At 42.3% G+C, this 16,305-nt stretch overlaps 1 protein-coding gene across 3 annotated transcripts in view; it reads left to right on the top strand.

Moving 5' to 3' along the window:
* ULK4 (unc-51 like kinase 4) overlaps positions 1 to 16,305 on the top strand; it is a 496,555-nt gene that overhangs the window by 62,006 nt on the left and 418,244 nt on the right. The gene's annotated exons all lie outside the window — the stretch shown is intronic.

Here is a 16,305-nt window from a genome sequence, read left to right as displayed (position 1 = left end):
TGGTGTGACTGCAGCCATGAAATTAAAAGATGCTTGCTTCTTGGAAGGAAAGCTATGATCAACCTAGATAGCATATTAAAAACCACTACAATATTGTAATTAGCCTCCAACTAATAAAAATAAATGAAAAAAATCTAAAATAAAAAAAAAGCAGAGACATTGCCAACAAAGGTCCGTCTTGTCAAAGCTATGGTTTTTCCAGTAGTCATGTATGGATGTGAGAGTTGGACCGCAAAGAAAGCTGAGCATCGAAAAATTGATGCTTTTGAACTGTGGTGTTGGAGAAGACTCTTGAGAGTCCCTTGGACTGCAAGGAGATCCAACCAGTCCATCCTAAAGGAGATCAGTCCTGGGTGTTCACTGGAAGGACTGATGCTGAAGCTGAAACTCCAGTACTTTGACCACCTGATGGAAAGAGCTGACTCATTTGAAAAGACCCTGATGCTGGGAAAGATTGAAAGGCAGGAGGAGAAGGGGACGACAGAGGATGAGATGGTTGGATGCCATCACCGACTCAGTGGACATGAGTTTGAGTAAGCTCCGGGAGTTGGGTTTTCCTGGACACCAGCAGGCTTCCTGGGACAGGGAAGCCTTGTGTGCTGCAGTCCATGGGGTCGCAAAGAGTCGGACACGGCTGAGCACCTGAACTGAACTTTGGCCCCAGAGGGAAAAAAAAAAGTAAATGGATTGGGATGGATGTGGTCCCTGAAACCCAGAAGGAGCTCCGATTGGGAGACTGGTGGAAAGGGGCAGGACCATGGATAGTGGAGTTGGCACAAGTGCCAGGGCGGGAATGACTGGCCCCTGCCTTCAAGGGCCTCTCTCCCAGTGAGGGTACAGTGTGGTCCCCTCCATGATCAGAGGTTCCCAGTGTAATCAGTCTGCTGCTGGCTTGCAGGCTGGGCCCTCCAGGGACCCGAGCTCTCTCACTGCTCAGAGTTGGCCTCTGTCCATGGCAGCTGACCCCTCTACCACGGCGGTAGTCAAGTTAGTCTTGGTGAGCGAAAGTCCATGTTGTTGAGCCCCTGGGCTGCCTCCATCCTTCCCTCCGTGTTCTTTGTACACAGCCTTGTTGAGTGAGGACCCGTGCTGGTGAAGGATGCTGCCTGGCATCCCCGGGATAGGTCTGATCCTCCAGCTGTTTGGTAAGGCCCTTTTGAGGGCATTTATGTGAATGGGTCATGAATGTCTTCACTCTGTTCCCATTCTAGGAGCCTGTCTGTACCTGTCTCCTCCAGACTTTTTTTAAAATTTATTTTTAATACAGTGGTTTTCTTTTCAAGTTTTTGGTCCCCTGGCAAGCCTATTGAAAGTCACTCAGTTGTGTCCATAAACTATATGAGAGCCCATAAACTATACAGTCCATGGAATTTTCCAGGCCTGGAGTGGGTAGGTAGCCTTTCCCTTCTCCAGGGGATCTTCCCAACCCAGGGATCAAACCCAGGTCTCCCACATTGCAAACAGATTCTTTACTAGCTGAGCCACAAGGGAAGCCCAACAATACTGGAGTGGGTAGCCTGTCCCTTCTTCAGTGGATCTTTCCGACCCAGGAATCGAACCAGGGTCTCCTGCATTTCAGGTGGATTTGTTACCAACTGCTTCTGGGTTGGTGTAGATGCATCGCTGCATCCGTCTCTCTCCAGGCAGTGCGTGTGCATTTACCATAAACAAAGTCCTGCCCACTATGGATGGGGTTGCAGTGAAGTGGCCATCTACTTTCTCCTGGTGCTGACGGGCCGTGGAGACCCATGTGTGCACCAGGTCTGTCTATGCTTTTCCTTCTGGAAAGAAGGAAACATAAAACTTCATAGGAAGTCACAGGGGCGGGCTGAGGAAGGGAGAGGCGGCTGAGTGGTGACGGCAGATACCAGGGAGTCTGAGCCGCCTGCCTATCAAATGCGAGTAAAGAATCTGCGTGACTTGGACTCATGCATACCGTTTCAGTTTTAAAATGCTATTGTGCATAACCAGTTTTATGGTGGCCTCTGATTCATGGTGGCCAGATCAGGTACCATAGTCTTCCAGAGACAGGCGTTAAGTCTCAGCCAGGGCCCTGAAAGGAGCCAGGTGCTGCTTTTCAAATGGAGATTGGCAGTTGGCAGAGGGTAGGGTAAGACCTTATTCCAAAATCTGAGGGGTCTGTGTTCTGGCTCTGCCACAGACTTTTTGTAGCGTTCTTTTCTGCCACAGACAGTTCTGACAGTCTGTGCTGCATCTGGCAGACCAGCTTGGACCTGCTGCAGAATTCTTTCTTGGGCCCCTCTCAAAACTGGCAGCCTTGTCAGTGATCACTAAGTGAGTTGGCACCCCTAAATCCAGACAGGCCCACTAGTTGTGGGACCTCCTAATCTTGGGTAGTGCCAGGGATAGCAAATTCCCTCTCACTTTAGAAGGAACGTGATCATATGCTCCAAGAGGGCTCCTGGGAACTTCAGCAGTGTTAATAGACCGTGAACTTTTTGAAGGCTTTATCTCCTACCCTCTGGCATGCAAATTTAGAGCACTGCTCACCAGATCCAGTTAGCATCACGTCCTCAGTGTAACAGAACAGCCGGTGTCCTGCAGAGTATCAAGGTGGTCAGAGTCTGTATTGTGACAGAATGGGTGACTTGACCTATACAGGGCAATTCAGCAAGTAGTAACTACTTCTGATTTTTTATTTTTATTACTGATTGGAATAAAAAAGAGAGCCATACTAGGTGTCAGGAACTCTGTTGATTTGCTTCAGTAAAGATGCCACATCTGAAACTGAATCTGCAGCTACAGTTGGCATCATCATCTCATTAAATCTGCAAAACCAGGAGTCACTCTCCACGATCCATGTGGCTTCTGCACTGGCCCGACAGGCAAGTTCAGTGGGCACGTTGGTAGAAATCCCTGCCGTGGCTCCTTCCATGTCTTCTGTGGCAGTGATCCCTAATCGCCGATTCTCCGTGGACATGATTTGCTTCGGGCTTACTGTCACTGAGTGGACAGGTGGGGTAGGTGTTCTGCTTTGGTCCTTCCTACTCTAAATAGGGATCTGCTGTGAGCATCCTACTAATTACTTGGTATCTGTGGTCACTCTGTGTTCCCGGGCTGGGAGGGTAACCAGAGCTCGGTGCCTGGGATCACGGGACAGATGTAAGGTGGATTTGGCTAAGACTCCATGTTAGCCCCTGACCCTTAATGAGCTCTTACTCTGACTCCTGGACTGTAGTGGCGGCTTAGGTCTCTGGAGACCAGCCCTCATTCAGAAACAGTAACTAATACATTCAGAGAGTCTGGGTGTTTCCCATTCCCCAGTGCTCAGTCACATGGTCATTGGCTGTGGACCCTCTGCGGAATGAAGGTGTTGGGACAGATTGACATCATTTACCTGTGGCCAGTTTGTAGGGGTCTCTTTCAAGGGGATCTTCAGATTAGTCAAGGAGCTCTGGGTCTGTGAACCAGCTTGGCTGTGGGATCTGGATAAGAGGCTGTGAGTCCTTGATGTAGGGACTCTGTTAGGTCTCTGCCCAGTAGGCCTAGAAATGTTCTTATTCTATGTCAAACGTCAGTTTTTGTTGTTTAGTTGCTAAGTTGTGCCTGACTCTTTTGCAACCCCATGGACTGTAGCCCACCAGGGATTTCCCAGGCAAGAAAACTGGAGGGGGTTGCCATTTCCTCTTCCAGGGGATCTTCCTGACTCAAGGATCAAACCTGTGTCTCCTGTGTCTCCTGCATTGGCAGGCAGTTTTTTGTTTTTTTGTTTTTTTTAAACTGCTGGGCCACCTGGGAAGCCCAAGCTTAGTAGGCTGATTTGATGGTCAGTTTACCACTGTCTTAGATTTTAGTGGATCAGAATACTCTGATCACCAAACTGCCCCGTGACTTACTGGCATTTGCATAGTTAAGAGCTGCCATTGGTCTTCGCTGTCCCTCAATTCCGTTGTTCGCTCTGTGATCAGAGAACTGAGCTCCGTGGTCAGTGTTTCTTACTGTCGACTCTGACCTGTCGAGAGTTCCACTGCAAGGCTGCCCAGGGGTGCTGGGGCCCCCCTCACAAGGGGGGTTGTTTCTCAGATCGTCCCTGGAGGGCTGGTTTAGCAGGTGGCTGGGCAGGTTAGCTTGCCCTTTGTAGAACCACTCCAGCATTTCCAGTTCCCTGAGCTCTTCCTGACTCTGTCCTCTGCAGCAGTGCTTCTCAACTTGGGTGGCAGATTAGAATTCCAAGGGGCTTTAAAAATTCTGATGTCCAGGCCATAGCCCAGACCAGTTAAACCAGAATCTCTGGAGTTGGATGCAGAAAGCTGTCGTTTTTAAAGTTCACAGGTGATTGCAGTGTGCAGGCACTAGAGTTCCACAGTAGTAATTCTCAAAGCATGGTTTAGACCATTAGCATCGCTTGGCAACTTGTTGGAGCTGCAAATTCTTAGGTCTTGCCCCAAACGTACGGAGTGAGAAACTCTGAGGGCACGGCCCAGCATCCTGTGTTTTTACAGATTCTTCGGTGATTCTGATGTATACTCAAGTTTGAGAGCCACTGCTCTGCTGTATGGGCTTCCCTGGTAGCTCAGCTGGTAAAGAAAATACCTGCGACGAAGGAGGCCTGGGTTCGATTCCTGAGTCAGGAAGATCCCCTGGAGAAGGGTTAGGCTACCCACTCCAGTATTCTTGGGCTTCCCTGGTGGCTCAGACGGTGAAGAATCCACCTGCAGTTTGGGAAACCTGGGTTTGATCCCTGGGTTGGGAAGATCCCCTGGAGAAGGGAAAGTATTCTTGCCTGCAGAATTCAATGGACAGAGGAACCTGGTGGGCTATAGTCCATGGGGTCGCAAAGAGTTGGACGCAACTGAGCAACTTTCACTTGCTGTATGCTGGCGAAATCCTAGCATTTTGACCTCATTAATTGTAGGCCATCGTTAAAGGCCATGTTTTAATTGGCCAGGCTAGCAAATTCCCAAGTGTTTGAATCTCTGGACTCCCTGGCAAGAAGCATTGTCAATGTGACCTGCATACCTGCTTTCGAGGCCTGGTTTGGTTCTCAGGGAAGATTACTTTTCCCCATTGCTTCATTCAGCGCCAAGGTCTCAAGATTCCTTACTGCCCTCTCTTGCAGTTTGGTTCATTTCTTACTCATACATCATTGGGGTCCCAACTTAATGTGAATGGTCTCCTAAGTGATACCACACTCTGGGCAAGCCCTGGAGTTTGTCACTTGTTCCGTTTCAGGAGGTCATTTCAAGGTCACAGAGATGCATCACATGCCTGCAGGGTTAAAGTATCTTGACTGCTTACCTATTTTCTTATTTTCCTGTTTTCTCTCTGCTGGCATATTTTCCAAGTTTCAGTCTTTGAGATTCCCATAGCTGCCAGTTCAGCTGTGCAGTTTATAAAGACATTAAAAAATATTTTATCTAGCATTTTAAAATTATTTTCAGTGGGAGGAATATTTAGGACATCTTGTCTGCCATCTGCCAGAGACGGGCAAAAGAATTTTAATGATTAATCTGGTTTCAAACTGCAGATTTATTACAGATTTATGGCAATTTGACACCCAATTTCCTAACCTGCAGGGCAGGATTTATCAGTATACTTCTCATTCACAGCTTTTCTGGTGATTGGTGCTTCACAACTCTGGTGTCAGATCCATGATACAAGTGTTGATGGCAGGTCTTAGCTGCGACACAAATGATCTTCTTCTCCCCTAAGATATGGGTGCAGTAATTTACTGATTGTGTTGTCAGTAATTATTTTAAGGTACTAGAACTTTGTCATTACTATGTATGACTAAAGTGGTCTGTCTGAATTGGATGATTAGAATTCTGTCTTAGTTGGGGTATGACTAGCTGATACTGTGGTAATAGCAACCATCAAAACCTCAGAGGCTTTAGAACTCTCTTGCTGTTGGCCTGGGTGCTCTGAGGGCAGCTGACTTCAGAACCCCAGCTGCTTGCAGTTCATCTCCATCCAGCAGGTATGCTCACGTTTCCTGGGACACAGGGACACAGTAGAAATTGCCTGTGGATTCCTGGGTCGGAAAGATCCCCTGGAGGAGGGCATGGCAACCCACTCCAGTACTCTTGCCTAGAGAATTCCATGGACAAAGAGGATCCTGGCAGGCTACAGTCCACAGGGTCGCAAAGAGTCGGACACAGCTGAAACAATTTAGCACGCACACATGTACACACATCATTTCTACTTTCAGCCAATTGGTTAGTGTTAGTCACATGGTCCCATCCAACTTCGGGGGAGCTGGGAAATATTTTCATGTGTCCAGGAAGGGAGAGGAACTGCATGGCACAAGTACTGTTTACTGCCTCTGCAGGCTGACTGCCTAACTGGAGCATAGAGTGTATTTATTAGGGGAAATGAGCAAGGTCAGACTCCAAGAGAAGGATTAGAGCAGTCAGGGCCTGGCAGCTCCAGAGGGCCTTTGGAGCAGGGCCCTCTTGGAGTCTTGCTTGGAGCCAGTGCTAGTAAACTTCAGCTGATTTGTTTATTCTGTGACACTCCACTCAAGGTTCAGGTTTCTGAGCAGGGGCCTTGCTGGCTGTTTAGGTTGTGGCCTCGTCTTTTTTTTTTTTAGTTTTGAATAAAACTCTGATTTATTATTTTATTTTTAAAGACCTCTGATTTTGCGGTAATTAACACAAAATTTTATTCTCTCATAAGATATAAAGGACAAAAAGAAATCCTCTAGTGATGTAGTTTATTTTTAAAAAATTTTTATTGAAGTATAGTTGATTTACAATGTTGTGTTTTCAGGTGTATAGCAAAGTGAATCAGTTATACACATACGTATATCCACTTTTTTAAAGATTCTTTTTCCATACGGGTCATTACAGAGTATTGAGTAGAGTTTCTTGTGCTATACAATAGTTTCTTATTAGTTATCTGCTTTATGTATAGTAGTGTGTATATGTCAACCCCAGTCTCCCAATTTATAACTTTCCCTACCCCTGATCCCCTGGTAACCATAGGCGTGGTTTCTACATCCGTGTCTGTATTTCTGATTTAGCTTTAATTGAACCAGACCAGGAGGGAAGATGTTTCTGAAGGAGCCAGGGCCCTTACAGTTTCCATGTTTGGAGGGCCTGCTTTGTCATCGCATCACACAGACAAGCACAATTCAGGAGAGGTGTTTTCTTCAAAAGGAACTTGAGTGGTGTTAGGAAGAGGGATTGGGTGACTGGCGACAAAAAGCGACACATTCTTTTGCAGTTTTGAAATTTGTTGACATCTAATTAAAAAAAAAAAATCAGGGAACTTGATAAAGTTTGTGTACCAAGTGCTTCCAAATTTTTTTGATGGCTGTTAAAGAAATCTGCTTATGCATTTATTTGCTTTTCCTGACAGTGTGTAGTCTTCAAGATAAAAAATTCCACCAGTTCCAGGTTGTTTATTTACATTTAGGCCTCTGCAGGGTAGTGACAAGATAGCAGTACTGACTTTTTCTCCCTGATTATTTACTTTTAGGAGTTAGATGCCAATTTGAATGCAGATAACCCTCCAGTTCTGTATTTGTTAAAATGAGGTGTTTGTCATGGTATGTTCCAGGGGGAAGAGAGTTTTGTGGCTGTTGTTTTGGCCTCAAGTTTTTACGTCAGAACATCCAAATCAAAGATTGAATGGTTTGCTTGACTTGATATTTATGGGCATGTGGGATTTGGAAATGATAGGCAAAATATAGGAGAAGGAAATGGCAACCCACCCCAGTGTTCTTGCCTGGAGAATCCCAGGGATGGGGGAGCCTGGTGGGCTGCCATCTCTGGGGTCGCACAGAGTCGGACACGACTGAAGTGACTTAGCAGCAGCAACCCAATTATCAATAATATGCAGAGAATTAGAGATTAATGATTATATCCACTTTGATATCCAGAAGTCACTAGGAGAACTTCTTACAGTGTTGCAACATTACAATAGTATTTCCAGTTATTAGATACAGAACAGATTTTTTTTTCTCTTCAAATAAGTTTACCATCTTTCTGTTTCTGCCTCTTCAGCCTTCTCTTATCTGTTTCTAGTGTGTGTTTTCTCTCTCACAGTTTTTAAACCAACACTTTTGAAAATGAGATCTTGAAGTTTCAAGTCTACAGATCTGAAATGCAGTTCCCGGTGGAGTCTGAGATTTAATACAAATAAAATTGAAGACAGGATTATGAGGTTCATGTTTTATGTGAGCAAGCTGTGTTTGGGACATTGAAAATGGTGTTCTAAGAAAGAAGAAGGTTGGGCAGAGTGGTATCCATTGGAATTCTCTGTTCCTTTGAGGTTGTGAAATGCTCCTGCTTGAGGGGTTGGGACTTGCACAGGGAAGAATGCTGAACAGTTATCTAATTTGAAAGGTTGTGTTGTTGTGATGTCTGCTGCTTTATCTCCCATTGGGAACAGTTATATAGGGCTTAAAAACGTCCCTTTGGCCTAATAAAACACTCGAGTCTCTTTGGTCTGGAGTTTATTTCAATTTCTATTTGTAGCTGTTAATTGTATACCTGTTAACATGGACATTTAAAAACTATATTTTGAGAGTCAGGAGCAAGCAAACTCTGTGTGAGTTCAGAATATTAGTTTTATAACTGCAGAACTTCTTCATCTTCTGTCTCTCTGCCTAAGAGACTCAGTTCGGGTATGTGAAATTGAAGCACAGCCGACCTAATGTCAATCTGATAGTTTCAGATAAAGCTGAAAGAGGCCTGGCTTTCCCTTGTCAGAGTTGTTGTAAAATGAGTTTTGAGTTTAGGACTTCAGAGTAGTTTAAGATATAGGATTTTGTTGTTGTTCGGTTGCTCAGTTGTATCCTACTCTTTGCAACCCCATGGACTACAGCATGCAAGGCTTCCCTGTCCTTCACCATCTCCTGGAGCTTGCTCAGACTCATGTCCATTGAATCAGTGATGCCATCCAACCATCTCATCCTGTGTCTTCTCTTTCTCCTCCTGCTGTCAATCTTACCCAACTTCAGGGTCTTTTCCAATGAGCAAGCTCTTTGAATCAGGTAGCCAAAGTATTGAAACTTCAGCTTCAGCATCAGTCCTTCTGATGAATATTCAGGACTGATTTCCTTTAGGATTGACTGGTTGGATCTCTTTGCAGTCCAAGGGACTCTCAAGAGTCTTCTCTAGCCCTGCAGTTCAAAAGCAACAATTCTTCAGTGCTCAGCCTTTTTTTATTGTTCAGCTCTCATATTTATACAGTTTTATCACCACATACATGACTACTGGAAAAACCATAGCTTTGACTATACAGACCTAAGAAATAGGATTACAATCCTATTATTATATTTGGTTGTTGTTATAATTATTATTATTATTTATAATTATAAATAATTATTGTTATTTGAAGTAATCAAGCAACCAGTCATGCCTATGGTTGCAGAAGCATAGTTTCTTTTAGGGTAATAGAATCAGTGATTGTGTAGATATGCCTTAAAGCATAATAATACTAGAAGTAAGATACCCTCCACTCTCCTCATTTTCCTTAGATTTTCCAAAAAATACCTGAATATCCATCCCATTTAAAAAAACCTATTTTAGTTTCATTTTTATACACTATAAATTTTTATACACTATAGGAGAAACATGCCTAAGAACAATATCCACATATTACTTGGATTTCTGAGTTGGAAGAAGAACTAAACAATCTCATTTACATTTTTTGTTCTGTTTAGTATTGGCATATTTTAGTGTCATACTTAAGTCAGCAAAGTTATTTTTCCTGCTTGGTGTTTGTCATTTATGTGGTTATTCTTACAGTTTTCCTTTTTAATATTAATGTTTCTTGAAATTTTTACAGAATGAGTGGAAAATCTATACAGTAACATTGCAGGGAAATTTACTTGTTGTGCATTGTTTAATGGTATCCAAAGTTAAGTTTTGCAAGTGAAATATTGGGCTGCTGTGACTTTACTAGCATAAATCATATGATGTTTGTCTGTCTCCAAGGCATTGAGTTCCAAAGCAGTTTCTGTTATGCTGGAGGCAGTTCAGACAGTTTTATATCTTTAAGGGTCTGCAGCATTAAAATGTTTTAATTTCCTGTGATGTTTACTGATACCAAATGGCCAGTGGATGATCAAATGGAGCAGAGCTCTATGTCCCTGCTGTGAATTTTGTGAAACAGAAAGTTGAATCTGGGTTTTGAATTTAGAACGAGGTTAACTTGAAAAAGTTAAAATTTTATTTTGGGGTAATTGTAGATTCACATGCAGTTGTAAGAAATAGTGTAGAGCTATATATGGTACTTCATCTAATTTTCCCTGATGGTGACATCTTGGAGAACTATCAGGCAATATCACAGTCAGAATGTCGACGTGGAGATAGTTAATGAACAGAACAGTTTCATCACCACGAGGATCACCCTTATTGCCCTTTATAACCATACCCACTTCCCTCTATCTCATGCTCTTCCTTCCCACCCCTGGTGACTGACTAATCTGTTCTTCATTTCTGTACTTCTTTCGTTTTGAAGATGTATATAACCTTTCAGAGTTGGCTTTTTTGTTTAACCTAATTCTCTGACTCTTCATTCTGGTTGTTGCGTGTGTGCACATTTTGTTACGTTTTATTGCTTAATAGTATTCTGTATTTATTTACCTGTTGAAAGATAACCTGGATCATTTCCAGTTTTGACAGTTACAAATAAAGCTTCTGTAAAACTGAACAACAGGTTTTGTGTGGATGGAAGTACTCATTTCTCTGGGATAAATGCTGATGAGTGCAGTTTCTAGGTCCTGTGGCAGCTGCATGTTTAGTGGTTCATTTGTTATGTTTTTTTTGAGAAACTGCCAAACTATTTTCCAGCATGGCTGCACCATTTTGCATTCCCACCAGAGATGGTGTCAACCATCCAGTTTCTCCCCATCCTTAGCAGCAATTGCTATTGTCACTCTGTTTTTGATAAGAGGTGTCATGATAGCTCATTGTGGTTTTAATTTGCATTTCCATAACTGTCAATACTGTTGAACATCTTTTCATATGCTTATTTGCCAGTTGTATCGCTTCTCTGGTACAATGTCTCTGTGCTTTTGGTATCAGATCTACTCTTTACCTAGATTCTGAAGACTTTATCATATATATATATGTATATATGGTATTTATATATTTTATTTATATATATGATATATATATATTTTATATGTCGTATATATATATTTTACTTCTGTTTTTCTGTTTTACATTCAAGTCCATGATCCATTTTGAGTTACTACTTCGTATAAAGTGTCAGACTTAGGCTGAGGTTTACTATTTTTCCAGTGGAAAGCCAGTTGCTCCAGCAACATTTGTTGAAAAGATGGGCTTTCCTCCCTTATACTACCTTTGCATATTTGTCAAAAGCCAGTGGGCAGCCATACCAGTGTGGAGCTAGTTCTTAATTCTCTGTTCAGGTTCATTGATCTGAGAGTCTGTCTCTCTGACATTGTCTCACAGTCTTGATTACTGTAGGTGTATACTGTCTTGAAACCAGGTAGAACAGTTTTCAACCACTTTATTCTCCTTTTTCAAAATCATTTTGGCAATTCTGATACTTCTGTTTTCCCACATGAATTGTGGGATAATCTTGTCAATATCTACAAAAAAGTCTTGGTAGGATTTTGGTAGGAATTTCCGTAAACCAGGCTATCAGTTTGGGGGAAATTGACATCTTCACTGGGAGTTGTACTATCTATGAACCTAGTATATCTCCTTTTTGTATTCATTTATGAGATGGTCAGTCAGGATTGACCACACGAGGAGAAAGAGCAGAGGCTCAGGAAAATAGAGTTTATTATGCTTAGTGCTCCTCGAGACAGGTGGCTTACAGAGCCATGTGGAACAACACCAAGGTGGTCAGGAAGCAGAAGACCAGAGTGCGTAGGCTGTGCCCTTTGTTGGGGTTTCCACGGGAAAGGCAGAGCAGGATGAATAGCTTAGAATTGGTTGGTCTGAATACTTTCAGCAGCCTATGGAATAATGACAGTCTCGAGTTGCCTGGTACCTGGCCTAGGATGATGAAGACAGAAGAGTATTGCCTTCTGAGGTATAAGGACCAGATAGAGGAGGTGTGGTTCTGGGCTTGGTGGTTGGCATATTGAAGACACGCTTCCCTGGTGGCTCACGCTGTCAAGTATCTGCCTGTAATGTGGGAGACCCATGTTCGATCCCTGGGTCAGGAAGGTCCCCTGAAGAAGGGAATGGCTACCCACTCCAGTATTCTTGTCTGGAGAATTCCACGGACAGAGGAGCCTGGTGGGCTATAGTCCATGGGGTTGCAAAGAGTCGGACATGACAGAGTGACTAACATTTTTCATTTTTCACTTTCCTGGGCCTTAGCTACCTCTAAGAATTGGCTGGCCCTAGGAAGGTCGTTCTCTCCCCAGCCAGAATGGTTTGTTTAAGATGTCAAAACATCATATTGTATAGAAAATAAAATATCCACACACATACATAAAAATACACCTTCTTTTATTTAGATCATCTTTGGGTTTTTCTTTTTTAACATTGCTTATATTTATATCATATATAATTTAATCACAGTCTAGTGGCATCATTTCTCCCGTTCAAGTGAAGTATAGAAAACTTACCTCCTTTTTCAACCATTTAACCTCCCTCTGTTTTATATAGTTAGCATATTATTGACCAGAGATATATTGATATGTCTTTTATTACCTTAACGTTATTGACCAGAGATGTTTCAGTGTTCGCTTACATAGCACATTGTTGGCCATAGGCATTAGTTTATGCAAAAATCCCCTGGTCAGTAGTGAGTAAAATATATCCTCGAAATACACTTAGAACCAAATCAAGCATTTTTATAATGTTTGCTTCAACTATCAAAGTTAATTTAGAAAACTTGATAGGAGAAGGAAAAACTATTGAATTTACCTGTATTTTTGCCTGTCATGTTCTTGTTTCTTTCCTCATATTCCAAGGTTCCTTTTAAAAAATCATTTCCTTTCTTTTTAGAAAACTTGCCTTTATCCACTCTTTTATGGTAAGTGTGTGGTTTTCATAGGGTAAAAAATGGCTGAGCATTGTTAATTTCGGATGGTTCAGTGTAATATTAATGAATGATCAATGGCTGATCAATACAGGGTAAAGGAAAAGAAACGCTGTGTATAGAAATGACCTGCAAAGGCTAATGTGTTGTATATGATTGCTTTTTCCTCCTCAACCATTTTATATAGGGGACACACCGTGTGTAAGGCAATAAGTGGTGGGGGTTACCTAAGATGTTATGTCTATATGGAGGAAGGGTAGTCAGCAATAAAAAAGAATGCATTATAGAATAAATAACATGCCTGAATGAATGAATAAATAAATAAAAATAGCATGCCTGAATCTCAAATGCACTATGCTAAGTGAAAGAAGCCAGAAAAAGAAGAAAACATGATATGTGAAATGCAAACTAATGACAGAAAGTAAATTGGTAGGAGAAGAGAAAGGTAATGGGATGGAGGGATTACCAAGGGAACCTGGGGAAACACTTGAGGGTTTTGCTGTCTTGATTGTGGTGGTGATTTCACATGGGATGTGCGTATGTCAAATGTATCTGATTATACACTTTAAATATATACAACTGAGGGAATTCCATGGCAGTCCAGTGGTTACAACTCAGAGCTTTCACTGCAGTGGCCCCAGGATCAATCCCTGTTTGGGGAACTAAGGTCTTGGAAGCCACACGGCACGGCAGAAAAACAGCAACAAGAAAATATAGCTCATTGTAGGTCAGTTATAAATCAAAACTGTCCCCACATCAAGTATTCCTCCCGTGCATGACTATCATGCAGCTGCTTGATGTCCAACTCCAACTTGTCCACACTCTTGTTTACAAAGTAGAACCAGTGATCACATGCTGGGATGTTGTATTATTACACTGTGACATTGTTCTGAAAATTTTAAATTGCTCACTTTCAGTTTTTAAACTTTTAAATGATAAAGCGAGATATAATTGACATACAACATTGTATTAGTTTTAGGTGTGCAACACAGTGTTTTGGTGTATGTTCAACTTAAAAACCTAGGTCTTATCACCATGAGAAATAATCTTGTTTGTGCACCATGTTTTGAGTCGCACTTTTTCAGAGCACTGTTTCCATACTACTTACGTACATATTTTCCCCCCATCTCATTCTATATGTATCATTCTGAAACCATTCAGCCCTAGTTTGTGGTCACAGCGTGATTTGATTAACCTTGTGTTCTGGGGTATAAATTCTGGCATGGAGCATGGGATTTTCTCTGCATGAGTCCTAGAAAATTAACTAGATCTGATAAAAAATATGCTGCAGAATTTCAAAGTGAATTATACCGAAATGTTGTTATAATATTGCTCCTCTCATATTTTTGAAGGAATCACTTAAAATTTTAATGCAGTATAAGAACTGAATGCAGGATTTAATGTAGAATTTAATGCAGTATAAGCCTCCAAGTGGCATGGATGGTATGTGGGGCAAGTTGCTTCCACTCTCTCAGCCTAGATTTTCTGGCTTTAAAGACAGAGCCACAGTTGCGTGGCAGAAGATCATCGATACAGTGAAAGTGCGTGGTAACTGATACATGCTGTAGGTGTTGTTTCTGTTCAGTTACTCAGCTGTGTTGGACTCCTTGCGACCCAGTGGACTGCAGCATGCCAGCTTCCCTGTCCTTCACCATCTCTTGGAGCTTGCTCAAACTCACGTCCATTGAATCAGTGATTCCATCCAACCATCTTGGCCTCTGTCGTCCCCTTCTCTTCCTGCCTTCAGTCTTTCCAAGCATCAGGGTCTATTCCAATGAGTCAGTTCTTCGCATCAGGTGGCCAAAGTATAAGAGCTTCAGCTTCAGCATCAGTCCTTCCAATGCATGTTCAGAGTTGATTTCCTTTAGGATTGACTGGTTTGATATCCTTGGTGTCCAAGGGACTGTCAAGGAAACCAGTTTGAAGGCATCAGTTCTTCCACACTCAGCCTTTTTTGTCCAGGTCTCACATCCATACATGACTACTGGAAAAATCATACCTTTGACTATTACTTTGAAGGCAAAGTAATGTCTCTGCTTTTTAATATGCTGTCTAGGTTGGGCATAGCTTTTCTTTCAAGCAGCAAGTGTCTTTTAATTTCATGACTGCAGTCACCATCTGCAGTGATTTTGGAGCCCCCAAAAATAAAGTCTGTGACTGTTTCCATTGTTTCCCCATCTATTTGCCATGAAGTGATGGGACTGGATGCCATGATCTTTGTTTTTTGAATGTTGAATTTTAAACCATTTTTTTCACTCTCCTCTTTCATCTTCATCAAGAGGTCCTTTAGTTTTTCTTCACTTTCTGCCATAAGTGTGGTGTCATCTGCATATCTGAGGTTATTGATATTTCTCCTGGCAATCTTGATTCCAGCTTGTGCTTCATCCAGCCTGACATTTTGCATGGTGTATTCTGCATATAAGTTAAACAAGCGGGGTGACAATATATAGCCCTGACATACTCCTTTCCCAATTTGGAACCAGTCTGTTGTTCCATGTCCAGTTCTAACTGTTGCTTCTTGACCTGCATTCAGTTTTCTTAGGAGGCAGGTAAGGTGGTCTGGTATTCCCATCTCTTAAAGAATTTTCCACAGTTTGTTGTGATCCACACAGCCAAAGATTTTAGTGTAGTCAGTGAAGCAGAAGTAGATGTTTTTCTGGAATTCTCTTGCTTTTTCGATAATCCAACGGATGTTGGCAATTTGATCTCTGGTTCCTCTGCCTTTTGTAAATCCAGCTTGTACATCTGGATTTTCTCAGTTCACATACTGTTGAAGCCTAGCTTGAAGGATTTTGAGCATTGCTTTGCTAGCATGTGAGATGAGTGCAATTGTGTGGTAGTTTGAACGTTCTTTGGCATTGCCCTTCTTTGGGATTGAAATGAAAACTGACCTTTTTCAGTCCTGTGGCCACTGCTGAGTTTTCCAAATTTGCTGGCATATTGAGTGTAGCACTTTCACAGTGTCATCTTTTAGGATTTGAAATAGCTCAGCTGGAATTCCATCATCTCCACTAGCTTTGTTCGTAGTGATGCTCCCTAAGGCCCACTTGACCTTGCACTCCAAGATGTCTGACTCTAGGTGAGTGATCACACTATCATGGTTATCTGGGTCATTAAGATCTTTTTTGTATTGTTTTTCTGTGTCTTCTTGTCACCTCTTCTTAACATCTTCTGCTTCTGTTAGGTCCATCCCGTTTCTGTCCTTTACTATGCCCATCTTTGCATGAAATGTTCCCTTGGTATCTCTGATTTTCTTGAAGAGATCTCGAGTCTTTCCCATTCTATTGTCTTCCTCTATTTCTTTGCATTGATCACTGAGGAAGGATTTCTTATCTCTCCTTGCTATTCTTTGGAACTCTGCATTCA

Source organism: Cervus elaphus, chromosome 24 (assembly GCF_910594005.1).
Source record: "Cervus elaphus chromosome 24, mCerEla1.1, whole genome shotgun sequence".
Lineage (NCBI taxonomy): Eukaryota > Metazoa > Chordata > Mammalia > Artiodactyla > Cervidae > Cervus > Cervus elaphus.
The sequence above is the reverse complement of the archived record's forward strand: the minus strand, read 5'-3'. Positions and strand labels throughout refer to the sequence as shown.